This window comes from Micrasema longulum, unplaced genomic scaffold (genome assembly GCF_059751315.1).
Source record: "Micrasema longulum isolate JH-2025_06_02 unplaced genomic scaffold, ASM5975131v1 h1tg000037l, whole genome shotgun sequence".
NCBI lineage: Eukaryota > Metazoa > Arthropoda > Insecta > Trichoptera > Brachycentridae > Micrasema > Micrasema longulum.
The window spans coordinates 451,190-470,013 of NW_028277244.1; the positions used below are offsets into that span (position 1 = coordinate 451,190).

The 18,824-nt window shown below is 34.6% G+C and overlaps 1 protein-coding gene across 1 annotated transcript in view; it reads left to right on the top strand.

Annotated features, from left to right (window-relative positions):
* The first annotated feature begins 554 nt into the window (after positions 1–554).
* Positions 555–18,824, top strand: part of LOC148285393 (THAP domain-containing protein 2-like) — a 143,319-nt gene continuing 125,049 nt past the window's right edge. The window contains exon 1 of the mRNA XM_088225663.1: positions 555–665. The gene's annotated coding sequence lies outside the window, so the exon portion shown is untranslated. The remainder of the gene's footprint in view (positions 666–18,824) is intronic.

Below are 18,824 nucleotides of genomic sequence, written 5' to 3' on the forward strand. Positions count from 1 at the left end.
AGGCGGAGAGGGCAACATCGGGCGAGAGGGCGGCAGCGCGAGGAGCATGAGCATGAGCAGCGCAAGGAGCATAGTGTGGCGGGGCTATACAGGGTGTTCCTTAAACCTTGTCACATCTGAAACCATGATAATCAGGATCGGAAAGACAACATATGAGCATATTTAAAAAAATATTTGGAACAAAGAAAATTTAAAAAATTTAAAAAAAAAAAACAAATGGTTGCTTACTTCTGCAGGGGAGAAGCGAGGGCGGGGTGGCCACGCCTTGGCGGTGAATCAGACTCCCTCCCCCCTCATTGCTCCCCTGCAGAAGTAAGCAACCATTTGTTTTCTTTTATATTTTATTTTTTAAAAAAATATTTGTTCTAAAAATTTATTTTAATGTGCCAATATGTCTTTTTGCTCATACTGATTATCGTGGTTTTGGATGTGACAGGGTTTGAAGAACACCCTGTATAATCACGACCCAGGCGTCCAACTGAGTCTGAGTTTGGAGTGAATACAATCCACCGCTCGAAACTTCTCCACACTCGAAGGCAAGCGGTCGGTGACGCGTGATCTCCAGTGACTAATCAAATTTATCGTAAAATGTCGTCGTGTGTGCTAAGATACTGTAAAAACAGTGCCAGAAAAGTTGGGAAAAAAGACAGTGTAATTTTCCACAGGTAAGCATAATTTTTTTTCCTTGAATAACTAGTAGAATAATATTTTTTTATGAGATTTTTGCGTCAGGGCTGCCACCGCCAATTATAATTTTATTGTATTTCATTTTTTTTTTTACCTACTTCTATTCAATATGCATTTGCGTTTTTATCATAAGAGCTATTTTAGAGTTTAAAAATACGTAGAAATGCAATAATAATATCGCACACTGATTAGAAGACTTGTAACTGAAAATTACTGATTTACAGGAGAGCAAAAATTCAGTTTCACTCTGCATATAGTTGTACTTATAAGAAACAGTAATAGGTTTTTCAGTATTTTTTATTATGTATTTATTGTAGGTACATCAGGATTAAATGACAGCGTAATTATTTTTAATAAAATATAGAACGTATAGAAATATATAATGAAAAAATTAAGTATAAGAAAAGTGAAGTAATTGGTTTAACTTCTCAGGTATTTGTGACAGAATTACGACTGTTTTAGTCAAATATGCACAACGAAATTCACGTTTTGACTATGTCCATAACTCAAAATCGCTAAATTTTAAATTACAACAGTCTTCTACTCAGTGTGCGATATATTGTGTTTCTTAAAAAAATAATATATTTCCTTCAAGCAAATTTTTTTTTTTCAACTTTCACGGAAATACGATTTTACGATTTCAATTATTATTATGTTGCACTTCACGATCCAAATTATTTTTTCGAAATTCGGTTCGGTCAAAAAATATTTCAATCACTTAAATACTAAAGATTTCATGTATTTTAAAATAAATATAATTATTTCAGTAGAATGTTCAAAAAGTTGTGGTCCCGTAGTTAGAGTCCCAGACTCTGGCTTAGAATTCCTAAGTTCGAATCCTACTGTACCACAATTGGATTTATACTTTCTAGCATACTTTCTGACTAGTTGAAGATAGTATAATACATTTTTTTTTTTAATAAACTCTTAAGTAGGCATCAATTCATATACTGGATTTACAGCGTTTAAATTTGAATGGGTTTATCTAAGAAGGAACTGGTACCTATATTTTAAAAAACAATTAATTGATCTCTATACAAAAATTTTAACCATTCTAGGAAGACAAAACATAAGGTTTAAAAACGCACTGCCTAAATGAACGACTTCAGAATACATGCATAAGGTACATTTTTGGTCTTAAGAAATATGGCCATATTTCTGATTATCGTAGGCAACTTAAATGGCTCAAAATTAGACAGCGGAGAGACTATCACTCCCTCTCACTTCTGTTCAATGTACTTCATAGTCCTAACGCCTGCGTGAAAAATTTCAACGATTATCAGTTCATGGTTTACCTCTTCGTTCTGATGCTCAAGGCTTTAACTCATCTTTCTTCTTTAACTCATATAGTGATCATGCGTCTCGACTGTGGAATCATATCCCATCCACCATCAAAGATGTTACTACATTATCTCTGTTTATATCACGTCTGAAGAAACATCTCCTTTCTCTTCCTCAATCTCTTCTCCTTTCCTTTTTCCTCTTTCCTCTTTTTCCCCTTTTCCCACTGAGTAATAATTTTGATTTATGGTAACTTATAAAATAAATACGTTTATTTCTTTTTTTTTATATCTTTAGCTTTTTAATATTTTTTTTCTATTGAATATGTTCTGTAACTTGAATTATAAAAATAAAACTTTTATTTCAGTGGTTGGTTGGAAGAAATTTTCATTTGGCAATAAGCCCGCCAATGTACAAATAACATTATGTACAAAAAGTTAAATAAATAAATAATATTAACGATTCAGAAATACTGGGGAATTTGGAAAATGTGTATATACAGCTAGAAAAATTAAAATCAATTGATTTAAAGACTCGTTATGTCATTTTGAAAGAGCTTGTTAAGATATAATAAACAACGGAAGAAACCTCGGCTAGGTCATTACCTTAATTCTATATTGTAATAATTAATAAATAACAATGAACTTCCATCAAGAATTTTCACTTACAAACTTAAATGTAATAGTATTCTATTCCAAGAAATTATTCAACACTCACGTGTTATTATTTTTATTTATTTTGTACTGTTAAAAATATTTTAAATATAGGTATATTGCGTTTAGCTTTAAAATATAAATAAGTAGGTATCACGAAAATATTATCCACTATACGGCACTGGGTAAAACCCAATAGCTCTCCCAGATCCAGATTCTACTTTTCATAATGTTAACTTTGCCAAATTTAATAATATTGTCTTTGAGTTGTATCTATAAAATCTGTGTTGCTTTCATATTTCGTTTATCTTGGAATTTATTTTGTTGAATTTTAAGTAGAAAACTGTTTGTTGCCATTATAACCTTTACAAATTTATATGGTAAATTTTATTTAGGTTTTTGAAAAAAAATCATCCAAAGTATGAAACATGGATAAGATTTGTTCAAAATGATCGCCGGGAGGAAAATTGGCTACCTAGCGCAAGTAGCCGAATCTGCTCAGACCATTTTCAGGATGAAGATAGGCATGTCACAAAAACTGGGAGGAATTTCTTAAAAAATACAGCTGTCCCGCGTGTCATAGTAAGTTTGACAAGAATTCATATTTTCTATAACCCTATTTATTTAAGTTTGGTGTAGTGGTTAGCGCACTGGACTGCCACAAATAATATGTATTGAATGTTTGAAAGGCATATATTGCGATTTGTTAGAAGATAGAAAAATATTATCATAAATATCAACGTACAGTATTAGTCAAGATCATTTAGAATTCTTTTTTGGGTGTATAAGAAAGCAGAGGAACACAATAACCCAAATGTATAGCAGTTTAAAGCGGCATATTTTTTAAAAACTATTTAGAACTACGCTCTTCGTTCACAAGTAATCGCATACCTTAAGATAATTTCACAATTTTAAATTCCTCTTCAGTTGAAGTTATAAACAGTACATCTTGACATGATAATAATGCTCACAATGAAACTCTGTATGCCGAACTTGATTCTGACATAGTGGCGACAAACAGAAATTAAAAAAAAAAAACGCTTGTTCCCATCAAAATTTATTTAAAAAAAAATCTTTACTCATTTGTTCAGTGTATGCCAAGAGACTTAATTTTATTTGCCTGTATATTCAAATCGCTAACAAGCAAATTGCTACATTTTCACCGTGTCTCAATTTTATGTAAAATGTACAAAATATATTACTTCAATTCGTTCTCTTCTGTACAGTTCTGCTAAGTTTACAAATGTTTTCTTTTTGCTTACTTATAGCCCATTAATCTGTAGTTGTCTCTCGATTCGTTGTTTTTTCTCTCCACATTTGTGTTAAATATAGCGATGTTTCTTTAAAATATTTCATTAAATTAATTATTACAAGTATACGATGAGTTTTATTTAAATAGGTTTATGTGATTTTTTTTTTAATAAAGAAAAATCAAAACAAATATTTGATTTTTATTTGTGCCTCCCCTGTCAGTTGACGACGGGCGATGCCGGCCGAGTTAAACCGAAGTACCTATAAGATTAAGCAAGGGTCTCTGAGATGGTTTGGTCACGTAGAACGAATGGACAACGAAATAATGGTAAAACAAGTATATATGGCGAAAATGAACGGTAACGTGAGACGAAGACGAATAAGGAAGACGTGCCATGATCAGATAAACCAAAATCTTAAGTCTGGTCATGTCAAAAGCGGGCAGAACCGAAGGGCATGTATGACAAAATGTATGAATGTGGAAGAAACTAGGAATATGTGCCAGGATAGACGTGTGTGGCGGTCCATTCTCTCTGCTTATCCCGCTTATAGTGGTAGTGCATTTATATGATTGAGGTCCCGGGTTTGATTTCAGGGAAGGTTTACACTCTCACCTGATTTCATCATTCGTAACCCTGTCATACATTGAAAACCCACTTGTTCTCTAAATCATTTGAATAAATTCTTAGCATGTGGTGACAAAGTACATTATTTTTCTTAAATTAAATTTATATCTTTAGAAACCGCTTTGTAAAGCGCCCTGGATGTATTAAACTACGAAAATGGCGCTATATAAGTTATCCATAATAATAATAATAATAATAATTCGTCTAACAGATCGCATTTCAACCGCGTTCACTTGGCTTTCATCCTTCCTCTGCCAGTTCCATGTTTCACTTCCATACTTCATTTCATTTCATTTTTTTTTTCTTTTTTTTGCACCACAACAGGCCAGGAGGCCCAATTACAGTGGTGAATTATATTACAGAACAACCAGGCTTGAGAAAAATCACATTTTAATTTTAGTGTTCTCACCGGGAATCGAACCCGGAACCTTCCGTGCGTGAGTCAAGCGTCTTGACCACTACACCATAGGTGTTGGGACTAAAACTCCGTTGTGCACTGCGAGTTTAGCTTCGATTGACATATTTTAACTAGCGATTACTGTAGTTAGTCCTCCGTTCATTTTGTTGCCCGCATTCAGTCTCCTTTCAAAGTCTTTTTCTACTCTTTCATCTCTTGAAAACATGCTTCCCAGATACATTAAATACAAAATAATAAATAAAATTCGATCCACCATTATATTATTATATCCACACACCTATGGCCCGCATGTGTCGGGAATATAATATATACCGCCGAAACAATAAAATTGTCATTTTTCATGATACTCTCTCAGCTTTTGCGAATAATCTCTTAGGAATAAATCTTATTCAATAAGTACACGCGTACAACTGTTTTTTTATTGCATTGTATCCTGTAAAAAAAAAATATTAAAAAATATGTATTACAACTTAATGTATAAATCTATTTTGTGTAATTCTATAATTGAAGATATATATGCATGAAATTTTTTTCGACGAATGCTTTCAAATTGTATGTTTTCTAGTATGTATCTTTGTTGATTTACCTAATAAAATAAAATAAAATCACTGTGCCGCATGCCGCGTGGATTTTTACCATGGTATGACATGGACCGGTCTCCCCTAACTAGCAGAGAGTAGTGGGGTCGATAGTAACAGGGGTACATTGTAACAAGTAACAATAGACGGGACCTTTAGCCAGAAGAGTGAAGTTAGGGGGGGGTGTGACGTACGCAACACGCGTGCGCGTAGTGTTACAAAACGCCTCAGTTACGTAGCGATTGTTACAGCGGGAAGTTGTGGATCTGTGTGTACTTTTATATTAAATAATAAAACATTCGTCAATTTCGGCGTCGAAGTAAGTTATTGCAAAAGTATTTTAGTATTCAACGATGTTTTGAGTATGTCCAAATGCTTGCAGACTGGCTGGATTTTCTCCCTAGGGAGTTTTTCATATTTAAATTTGTTGCAACAGAGAGGGAAAACATTTTTGAGAAGGGAATATGAAACTCTAGGCATTTACAGGGTTTATGACCTGTCATTGGCTGGTTTAAGTGACCACTTTATGGGAAAACAATTTTTTTTTTTACATTTTTTTTTTGCACCACAACAGGCCAGGAGGCCTAATTACAGTGGTGAATTACATCACGGAGCACCCAGGCTTGAGAAAAATCACATTTTAATTTTTGTGTTCTCACCGGGAATCGAACCCGGAACCTTCCGTGCGTGAGTCAAGCGTCTTTACCACTACACCACGGAGGCCGCCTGTGTAGTTCACACACTGTGTAGGTCATAAGCCTTGTAAATGCCTAGACTCCCATATTCCCTTCTCAAAAATGTTTTCCCTCTCTTGCAACAAATTTAAAGTATTTTAGTATGCCTAAATAGAGAAATAGAGTAGACAAGGTGGAATCGGTGAAGGTTCTAGATCTTTTGCTTCACAAAAGTCAACAGATGGAAGAGTTGAGGAAGTGTGCATGTTTAAATATAGGCAGAATGATGAATGTGAATGTACACTAGGGTGGGCCGATATTTTTTTTTCCGAATTTTGAAATAAAAGGGGTCCCAAAAGTTGCCTTTGGATTACTCAGAATGCAAAAAATATCAAAAAAAATATTCGATACTAATTTTGGCCCTCAATCAGAGCTTGAAGTTTTCGAAAAAGTCGATTTTTTGGAGAAAACCGGCTGTCATTTCGTATTTAAGTAAGAAAATCAGTATAATTAAATGTTATAATGTGCATTAAATCTTATTAAATAAGCATCAAAGGGCGTGAGTTGCACTTTGTTTTGTAATAAATGGGTAGCATTGTTTAATTAGGCCATTGTTTTCGTCAATATTAGCCAGGCGCTTGACGGAATTAGTTCCGCGGAGTGTAAAGTTTTTCCATTTCGGTAGTTTTAAAGCGCGTTCGAATTTGTTATGTGATTAAGTTATTTCTTTACTAACACAAAATAATATTATCAATATAGATAATTAACAAAATGTTCAGACAGTGATAAACTTCAAACCTCAGTTGAGGGCCAAAAGTAGTATGGAATATTTTTAAAATAATTTTTACGTTCAATGTGATCCAAAATGCAACTTTTTAGACCCCTTTCACTTTGATGTGTAAAAAAATAAAAAACCTCATACATCTGCGGCCCACTCTAATGTACACTGTATCTAAGTAAAGCTGCCCTTCAACTCAGCCAGGACAGGTCATGTTCTGGCTGAGTCGTAACCTTTTCGTTTCTTAAACTTATTCGTATCGTACGAGAGGAAACCAGAGTGAAATACGACTTTGATTGTTGTCAGAGTGAGATGGATATATAACGAACGAACTTACGAAACGAAATTGTGACAGAATAATTCTGCAGAGGACTTGCCGTATGTTTCGGACCATAAGACCTAACGCTCCTATATACCCGCGTGAAAAATTTCAACGCTTATCAGTTCATGGTTTACCTCTTCGTTCTAATTCTCAAGGCACTCTCTTAATACCCATCCACAATTCCTGTTTCTTCTCTAACTCATATAGTATTCATGCGGCTCGACTCTGGAATCATCTCCCATCCACCATCAAAGATGTTACTACATTATCTCTGTTTAAATCACGTCTGAAGAAACATCTCCTTTCTCTTCCTTAATCTCTCCTCCTTTCCTTTTTCCTCTTTTTTCCTTTTTCCCATTGAGTTTTGATTTAAGGTAATTTATAAACAAATACGTTTATTTCTATTTTTATATAGCTTTAGCTTTTTAATCTTTTTTTTCTATTGAATATGTTCTGTAACTTGAATTATAAAAATGTTTTTTTTATTTTATTGGTTGGTTGGAAGAAATTGCCATTTGGCAATAATCCCGCAAATGTACAAATAACATTATGTACAAAAAGTTAAATAAATAAGACGCACTTTTTAGCTCTGAAAATTCAACCAAAAATTGGTCTATAAAAACAGTCTAATGGTCCGATACGTCCATCGTCCGCAAATACACGAAGTCTCCGTGGCGGAGCCAGCATACAAAGAGAAATTTCTCGTTGCCAAACAAGAAAAGCTGCCAGAATGAGCTTTCTGTAAACTAGCAGCCTTGGCACCTGTGTGCTGAAAGAAGATATCCTAGAAGTAAATGTATATTCATTGGATTGAGGAAAAGAGGGAAGTGAATATTTCACTGACCGGTATTAAAAGTGATGGGACATGATCAAAAAATGGTTAAAAGTAAATAAATTGAAATTAAATATATCAAAAACAAAATATATGAATATTGGGAAAAAAACAATACCCCAGGATTACAAAATCAATATTGATAATTTGAATATAAATTATGGGGACGAAATAAAGTATCTCGGGGTCTACTTGGATAGATATTTAAATTTTAAAAAACATACTCAATATGTAACAAAAAAAATAAATTATGGGAAGATTACGAAATGTAATAGATTTAAAAAGTAGTATTCTTATTTATAAAACAATAATATGTCCACACATAAATTACTGTTCTTCCATTCTTTTTTTATGTAATGAAGGAGAAATTCAAAATATACAAATTCTTTAAAATAAGGCAATGAAAATTGGCTTGCTCACAGTAAAGCAACAAATTAAATATAATGTGGCAATTTTTATGCATAAAATAAATCGGGTTGTGGTCCCGTGGCTAGTGTCTCGGACTCACAGACCGAAGGTCCGTGGTTCGAATCCCACTCTACCCCAACTTGATTCCATTTTCTAATAGTGAGTTATTTACAACTCGTTGAAAATGGCCCTCAAAATTAAATATTTGGGTAAATCATAAGAACGCAAATATTTCTTTTTTAAAAAAAAAAAAAAAAAAGGGGATAAATAAAATAAAAACAATAATAAAATTTAACCAACAATGTCATACATATGAAACAAGGGGTAAAAAAAAGGAAAAAAACAGAATCTCAAAACTCATTGTACAAGGGATTGAAGCTGTACAATGAGTTACCTGAAGAAATAAAGGAAATAGAAAAAATTGAAATATTTAAAATTAATTTGAAAAAATACGTAATTGAGAATTTTTTATAAAAAAATTGTAATATTATTAAAAGTTTATATTAGTTCTTAAGATGTTATGAACTAACTTAATAAAGCATAAATAAATAAACTAGCGAAGTTATAATTAATCTTTTTAAAAGTCTAGAGATCATTGCCACTAGGGGTGCCATTCTAAATCTTCTCTACCCCCTAGAGACTGATTTGTCACGTACTGAATTTACATTTTTTATACTTGCAACTCATATAAGACTGTAAATATCCTGTTCCTACCCAAATTCTTCGAATTTCAAATCCTTGTTCTTTTACCGTCCTGTGAGCAAGTCACGTGTAAAAAGTTGTCTCTGATAATTTTTTATCTTATCCTGCGTCAGTATATTTTGTACAAAGTGAAGTTAGTGTTATATAAACAGCCTAAGTTATACAGTTCATCATCATCTACACGACACCGGTATCCGTGCTACAGCAATAGTGAAGTGCTCCGTATAAGAAACAATCGGAATACCTTTAAAAGTGAGTAACAATTTCCATACAGTCCACTAAATTCTAATTCCCTCTGTTATTAGTGTACAATAGTGATTGATTTTAGGATTTTTTTTCACACGCTTTAACACTTTGCTTCACATCTGGCCACACTGAAGATGTCAAATAAATACGAATACGTAAAATCAAACATGATTTTTATTTAGAATAATATTGCGACCTTAAGCATTCCCCAAAACAATTGATAAGGTTAAACTGACCAAACAGTATTTTTGTTTCCGTTTTTTAATATTGACTTTTCATAATTCGAAATTAATTTGACGGTTTATCATCAGTGTGACCATTTATCAAGCAAAGTGTAGTCGCAAACCAAAAATAAAAATTCATTTGAATGTCTAAGGTTATATACATTAAAAACTCGAACAATAGGGGGCCTAATATTGACCCCTGAGGGACCCCTATAGTTACAGGTATCTTATCACTCATATAATTCCGATTCTTTGTCGTTGACTTTCTTCCCTTTATATAGCTTTTTATCTTCTTTGAAAATGCGTGACTACTAAAACTAGCATTTAATTTGTTTCTAGAATGCGAGTATACAAAAGGAAAACTAACCGCGGTAGGAAGTCTCTGGATTTGTATGTTAGTGCAGCGGCCCTCGTAGAAGACAAGAAACAGTCCATCAGAAGTGCTGCCAAGGAATATGGTCTGTGTCACGTCACACTGAACAGGTTTATAAAGAAGAGGAAACTCGATCCTTCAGCTGGAGTAGGATATTTCTCCAAGAAAAAGGTAATTATGGATAAGAGTATCGTTTGACTTTCTTCAATCAAAATAGTATTGTAGAAAGAAGAATCGCAATAAGCAAAATTAAATACTTACTTGCACCTTGATGTATATCTCTTATGGAGGGTTGCCACTTAAGTTTTGAGATAGACATTTAATTGTTTTTCAAAATATTCTCCTTGAAGATCAATACACTTTTGCATGCGTTTGAACCAATTTTCGAAGCACTTTTTCCAGTCCGATTGAGGTACCTCTAAAACATCTAATTTGAACGTATCAACCGCTTCTTCGGGCGTCGAAAAACGTTAACCTCGCAATTTATTTCTGATATTCGGGAATAAGAAAAAAATCATTGTGTGCCAAATCAGGACTGTGCGGTGGATGACCCATCAATTCAATGTTTTGAACGATAAAAATTCACTTGTTTTAGCTGATGTGTGACAGCTTGCATTGTCGTGGTGGAGAATGATTCGTCTTCTGCAATTGGTTTCCCTTATTTTTCCGAACACTTCTGGCAAATAAATGGTGATGTACCATTCAGAACATATTCAGAATTGACCGTTCTACGTTGCTCTAATGGAACGGTGGCGACATGTCTAATTATTCGCGCAAAGCATCAATTTTTTCTGGCACAAGAGCCGATTTTGGACAACCTTTCTGTAACAAACAAGGAAACATGGTGACTTGAGATGGTGCTTCATCACCAAAAGTTGCATCTAGTTGATCGGCACTCTGTTGTTGGTTTAATCCACCTCGAAAGTCATAGAAAATCATCGCACGAAAATGTTCACGATTTAGTTCCATTTTTTTAAGTATCTGTAAACAACACAAATATCACTCGTACAACAAAACGTTCTGAGTACGTCTTCCATTAAAAACGGCAAACTTTACGTTGACAATGTCAGATTTGACATATTCACACTGGTGTTGCTATATCTCAAAACTTAAGTAGCAACCTATACAAGCTAACCCGCGACTGCGTAATCCAAATAGTGAAATATGTTTATTCACAGTTGATAATTTTCCCCCAGATTCATTGATATTTTTATGGTACCATAAAAATATCAATTCAACAAAGTGCATTTATTGTTTATTTATTGTCTATATATGCCCAGAAGCCTTTGAATCAAAGTTAAAATTGAATTTGAACATGTAGATACTTATTTATCTAACGAACAACAATAAGAATAAAAATGAAGTATCAAATGATATGATGCTTTATAGATATAAAGATACAATACTGCATAGCATATAAGTCGGTAGGTACATGATTAAATGTGTGGAAAAATTATTGAAGTTTACATTCGGTATTATTTAAGTGTACCTTAACTTCTCTTACTATGCTGAAAGTATGCAGTACCATGGAATAAACTCTTAAAAATTGACGAATAATGTTGTACCAGTTATTTTTATACAAATTAGTAAAGGTTAAAATTGATTCCCCTAATCTACTTGAAAGACTTCCATTCCGTGTGCCATCTAGACCGACAAGACCAAATCTTCTGTTTTACACAGATAACGCGTCAACAAACTATTTGAAACTTGGCAAACAAATGTTTATCGCAGGAGGCTAAACTAGCAGTTCACAATGGAGTTCTAGTGCCAACTCTAATGTATGGGAGCGAAGTATGGAATTGGAAAAATGATGATGAAAGTCGGTTGAATGCTGTCGAAATGCGATCCCTCAGGCGATGTGTGGTAGAACGATGTATGAAAGGTGCACAAATGTCGAGATCCGTGAAGTGTTAGTAAGGCTGAGACGAACATTATCGACAGAATCAAGAAGGGGTGCTGCGTTGGTTTGGACATGTAGAGCGAATAGACAGCGCAAGAACGGCTAAAAGGATCTACGATGCGAATGTTGATGGAGGCAGAAAACGAGGAAGACCGAGAAAGACATGGCACGATCAAGTCCATCAAATACTTGAAGATGGACATGTCAAAAGTATGAATAATCGGCATGCGTGCATGAGAAAATGTATGTAGAGGAAGCGAGGTCTGTGTGCCAAGATTGGCGTGATATGGCGTTCTTTCCTCTCTGCCTACCTCTACGGGGAAACGGCGTGATGGTTTGTTTGTTTGACATTTTTTATGACAATGCATGTAAATTTAGGTCAAAAATCAAATAAATATTGAGAGGAGCAGACATTTAATTAACCTAATTATTAGACGCTCTCTTAACCGGCGCCGCTTTATCCGTCCCGCCGCTTTAACCGGCCTCTTCTAGCCCAAAATACACGCAGACAGGTAGCAACTTGAATGCCTGGCGGCGACGCGACTGTGCGTCAGTCACTTCGCGTCTGCTCTGTGATAGCATCGCAAATTTAGCCGCGGTGTTAATGTTCTAAAGTGTTTTTTTAAAGAAAATGAGTGGAGTCAAGAGGAAGCGTGTTGTTGTGTCAATGGAGCAGAAGTTACAAGCTATCGAGCGACTTGAAAGGGGTGAATCGGTACAACGAATCAGCGAAGAACTAAATGTTGGAAAGAGTACAGTGAAAGACTGGCGCCAGAACAAAACAGCCATCCAAGATTTTTGCGCACGGATCGAGTCTGAAAAATCTTTGTCTGTCAGGCGAACATTAAGGAAACCGCTGAATGAACAGGTGGACGATGCGTTATGGCTTTGGTTCACGCAAGAGCGTCGTAAAGGAACGCCTATAAGTGGTCCGATTTTAAAAGAAAAAGCCGTGATCCTACATGAAAAGTTTAATAGTGGGGGGCAGTTCGTAGCCAGTGACGGGTGGCTTTATCGCTGGAAAAAGCGCCACGGTGTAAAGTTTCCAAATGTGTGCAGTGAAAAACTCTCATCTAACCCACAAACAGCAGATGAATGGAAAATCAAGCTCAAGGATTCGATTGAAAGAGACAGTTTGGTGCCGGAACAGGTATTTTTTTACAGTTTGTGAAATGTTAATTTTTAATATGTGAGCATAGAATTAAGAATAGTCCAGAAACCGCATACGAGCATCAAACAGAGGGAGACTAAACAACTCATAAATGAGTAGTTTTACGTTTTGACCCATTGGTTTCTTTGTAGACGCCGCTCAGTACGCAACTCCTGATTTGAATTCAACTATGCCGTGTTGTGTCCTTTTAAAGTGTAGAAATGCCGCTAGGACCTTAAAGAAACAGGATGGAATCACATTATTTTTTTATTTTTTTTATTTATTAAGGAAAAACAACAGTTGTTATATAAGAATACAAAATATAAAAAATAGTGCATACATTTAGTTAAAGTTTTTCACAAATATAATGAGAGAACATGTTACGCAGTAAAGAGAAAAATAATATATTATTAATAAATAACGTTAAGGGACGAGGAAATAGAGTGGAGAAGTGGGGGAGAGGAATTTTCAAAATATAAAAAAATTGATATTATAATAAAATAAACATAATTGAAGGAACATAAACTTATTACACACTGACAAATGTTTCATTTTACAGTGTTTCAAAAAGTTTTTTATTGACGTCACAAAATGAAGTTACATGTGTAATTAGCAAATGAATGTGAAAGTAGCAAATACATTACTTAAAAATTGAATTATTTTTCCATCTGTCAGATTTTCGAAGAAATCAAAATGAACATTTCGTTAGTGTTGTCAGGGTAGTAAATATTTTACCCTTTGCTCATCTAATGAGAGAACCGATGAAAATTGGACCTCGAATTAAACAACTCTGTGGAGGACATTTGACCGACATTATCTTTAAAACATCAAATATTATTTTACATGATATAAAAATATCCGTTTTATGTAAAAGAAAATTTGTTTTATATTTTCAGTTCAATGTTCATTAATTCAATTACTCTTATTAAATGACCCTTTACTTATTTTCTCTGTTGTGTCAATCAATATTTCCGCGTGCACAATAAAATTTTAGAGAAATTAACAAATTGCTTTTTTTTTTTTTACCTTACATTTGTGTTATGATTATATTTTTTCCCATCGTGCAACATTACGCGGTGACATCACGAATGCGCGCGGCGAAAGTGGGGTATAGTGGGGGGATGTCCGATATATTCAAATATGATTCTACGCTCCTTCTGGACTATTCTTAATTCTATGTGTGTGAGTTTCTAATACAGAATAAAAGTTCTGTTTTCTTAGTGTTTGGAAAAAAACTGTTTTTTTTCTTCCTTGCGAAAGTATTTTATTAATGTGTTTTCCACTACCTTCTCTTTAACCGGCTTTTTCTTTATCCGGCCCTGTAGCTCAATCACAAATAACTATCGACGTGATGACAATTTATCACCATGGCTGTTGTTGAAATTCCATTCGTCGATGCGTTTTGAAGCTGCAAGACTTTTCGTGATGTTAGCTTTCATATTATTTTTATCATATTATGTAAATGTTATCAACTATCTTAATTTAGTAAATGGGGTCTAGAATTTCAACCGTCTATGCGCTCAGTAGCTGCAAGACTTGTTGCTATCTAACTTCTAATTTTATAAATATGCTTTTTATTTCGTTTTTAAAATATCGCCTAAACTCTAAACTACATTGGCAAATAAAAATGTAAATAGGGGCTAAATTTATTATTGTCCATGCGCTCTGTAGCTGCAAGACGTGCTGTTATCTAGCTCATATATATCATAATTGTAATATATCATAATTGCAGACGAGGAACTAGAATCCCAACCGTCCATGCGCTCTGTAGCTGCAAGATGTGCTAGTATATTTATTTATTGTGCAGCGCCCTTGAGGTGATTTTCACAAAAATGGCGCTATATAAATTATCCAAACATTATTATTATGGTTGTTTATCGTATTCGCGATCACAATGCAAAATCCGTGAACACCTAATATTAAATGTCAAAATATTTACGTTTCGCGACGTATAATCCTGCTGCGCAATCACATATTTGAATTTCACCGGTGTAAAAATGGAAAATATTCCAAAACTGCTTTTTTTATTTATTGAAATATTTGGGTAAATCATAGCTTTTTAATCTTTATTTTCTATTAAATATGTTCTGTAACTTGAATTATAAAAATAATACTATTATTTTATTAGTTGGTTGGAAGAATTGCCATTTGTCAATAAGCCCGCCACTGTACAAATGACATTATGTACAAAAAGTTAGATAAATAAAAATAAATACACATTTCAATTTTGGGAGCCATTTTCATCGAGTTGTAAATAACTAATAAAAACTGGTAATCAAGTTGTGGTAGAGTCGGGTCTGAACCTCAGACCTCTGATCTGTGAGCCCGCGACGCTAACCGCGGGACCACAACCTGGTTCACCTGGACAGTGAAGAGATATGTACATATTAGCGGAATAAATAATGCAAAGTTACACGTTATTTGCTCTCCACTCATGTTTACAATACGGATAAAAATGTTCAATGTCACGTATAACTGTGTGTGACGTCACCGAGAGCGATTGAGTACGCGAGACAACTTCACGTCTGTTTGCGATTTCCAGATCTCTCATTGGTTCCCGTGGATTGTTTACCTCGGATAGGCTTCGGACGTCAGCGAGTCGCCATTTTCTCGTTTCGGACGGCCGCGATCAGTTCGAATAACTTTATGCATGCGTAATAACGGCCGAATATGAGTAATTATGCTAATTATTTACGATACACCCGTCCTTGTATAGTGTCTTCGTGCGAAAACACAAAACTAGATAGGCCTAAAAAATACTTTTTTCGCTTACCGCGTAACCAGAAAATGGCAGATAAATGGTGCATCGCGGCTAAAAGTAAAATGTATTCGTACAAAAGTGACGCTTATTGCTGTGAAGATCATTTTGATGTGAGTCAACACAACATTCTTATATCTAAAGGGCCATTCTTATTAGATTTATTTTTACCAAACTTACACTTTGGAATAACTATACCAGTGCCTCGATTATGAACGCTATCTTCATATGTATATATCGAGACGGTATACTTAACTTCTGTACTATCTGTATCTTACCTCGGTATGTTCTACCTACTTGTCATATCGACATCATATAATCGAAACAAGCCATTGGAATGCAAAATACCGCAAACAATTAGTCCGCGTTCCTTAAGTCATTAACATTTTTAAAAGTTCTCATTAATATTTTAAATAGACTTCTGTAATAAAAAGTGCTCACTTCAAAGCGATTATAAACTTCAATAAATCCCAATTAATCACCTCGACGGTACGCTTAACGATCGTCTGTATGTATCTATCGATCGACTACAAAGCCGGCTCCTATAATGCCTCGATACATATACTCGGAAAGATAGTAAAACAGATGGAAAAAATATAATAACTAAATTACTTTTTTAGAGTGGTAACTTTCTGACGCATATAATCTGTGTCTGACGCCTAGATACTCTTTTTTGTTAATAGGACAGAACCTAGCGATATTATTTTCACATCTAGGCGTTTGTTTTATTAAAGTGACAGTTATGTCGGAATTTCATTCGACTTTAAAACTTACTTATTTCTCTCTCATATTTTTAATAGGCTTTTAAGAAAAAAAGTACCAACCTCAAAACGATTAAAAATTTTATTAAATCATAATTTAAGGAAAAATCGCTCGGTGGAACAAAATTTTTGACACTTTTAATGCGTATATAAACGTATCGAGGGGTTCTAGACCCATCGGTATAAAACGATGTACTTACACCAAAACTTGATGGTCCCCCACAATATCAGTACTATACCCTTGTAGTCGGTCGGGAGACTTTTATCTTCAACTATGATGTCATACTGAAGCTATGTCATTTTAAAACGTAGATGTGTGTACAGTGACGTACGCTTCCCCTTGAATTATATCGATGTACCTACCCAAAACTTAAAGGGGGGGGGGGGGGGGGTTGTATATCTTTACTATCGCTAGAAGGATTTTATCTTCAACTTTACCGTCAAGATAGACGATATGACGTCTTTATCTTCCCATCATAATCGAGGGCCAGGTATGAAGAAATAATAACTACCTAGAATAACGATACTAAGCGTATTCCATTGTTTATTTTTTTACCATGCCACATTTTTTAAATTCTACACGATCAAGCTGCGTGCGCATGTCAGTTACAAATACTAATACGTTATTCGTAATAGTATTTATTTTTTTATTTTATAAAAACATAGAGTCAACAATGATTAAATTACATAATAAAGATAAGCTTGAAAGACAGACCAGCCAAGTTTCTAAATAATATTCTTCCTCTTCGCAGTCTCCATCTCGTCTCGTCTCCACTGGTCTCTATTCTCTGCAGCCCTCTTCAGATCGCAGTTCAAATCCTCGCTCACTTACTCTGGCGCCCTCTGTCGTTTGTCCCCTCATCCATTCCTTCTATTATGTCGTGCAGAAGACCCTCATGGCGCATAATGTGGCCGATCCATTGGGCTCGCCTCTCTGAGATGGTTTTGATAAGGTGCCTCCCTTCTTCGATACTGCTAAGCACCTCGTTATTAGTAATGCGGTCTCTTCAGTAAATTCCTAATATTCTTCTGTAGCACTACATCTTTTGAGATGCCTAAGGGATACCTCACTAAGCCTTTGGGCTTCTAGTCTTTTTTAATCTCTTTCGGTAAGGCACCATGTCTCACAACCGTACATCAACATGCTCCATACATGTCTTAGTAAGTTGCTTGCGAAGTTTTAGGTTTATGTTATTTGACTCGAAAATCTTCGATTTTTTGTTGAACGCGAGCCTCGCTTGATGTATGCGGCAGTCGACTTCTCTTTTTGTTCTACCATCCCAGGTGATCCTGCTTCCAAGGTACACGAACCTTTTTGCGTTTTTCAGAGTTGCTCCTGATATTAGAACATTTATTCGCTGCTCATTGCGGACCACAGTCACTACTTTGGTTTTGCTCCTGTTTATTTTCATATTACAATTTATTATTCAATCCATTTTCCATGGATTTCAAAGCTTCATTGAGTTCTTCTTCACATTTAGCAATCAGAGCGAATGACAATCATACATATTAAATTACAATACATTTTCAAATGTGTGTGTGCGAATATATAGGTATATATACGTAAAAGGGTGTGTTTGTGTGTATTCGTATGCGAGTAAGTGTGCATTTGTGTGAGAGTAAATGTTCAGAGAGAGTACACTAATCTGCTTGTTGTGCAACGGTGTGCAGACGTGTGCAGACGTGTGCAGGTCCATCAAAACGCAAGTGGAGTGTATCGCAGCCAGATAAAAGGATGAGTCTTAATATTTTCAAAGTTAGTTTTTGTTTTCTTTTGTTACTACTACCGATTTTTTATTATTAATTGAGATATTTAAAATGCTCCTTAATTTTTTATTGAAAACTAAACAAACTAACCCTTTCATCCCGGGTGTTCATTCTAGTATACACAATGTTTAAGATATATTTGCTTACGTACGTACCGAAATTAATAAGCGGCGAGTATATTTTTTAATTACTGGTGTCTACACGTCTCTATTTTTTTCTTCTTATGTCAAATATATTTTCTTTTCGTCGAATTTATCTGACACCGTGTATCCTCTTAAGGTTGATAATATTTGTATTAGATATAATAAGATTAACAGTAAGTATTATTACGACGAGCCTTCATAAATAATGTGTTTCGTTACTCGTTACTAGCTACCAAATCGAGTTTCAGCCGCGGTTTTGGTTAAGGCCAAATGTTTTTTTACCACAAATAGG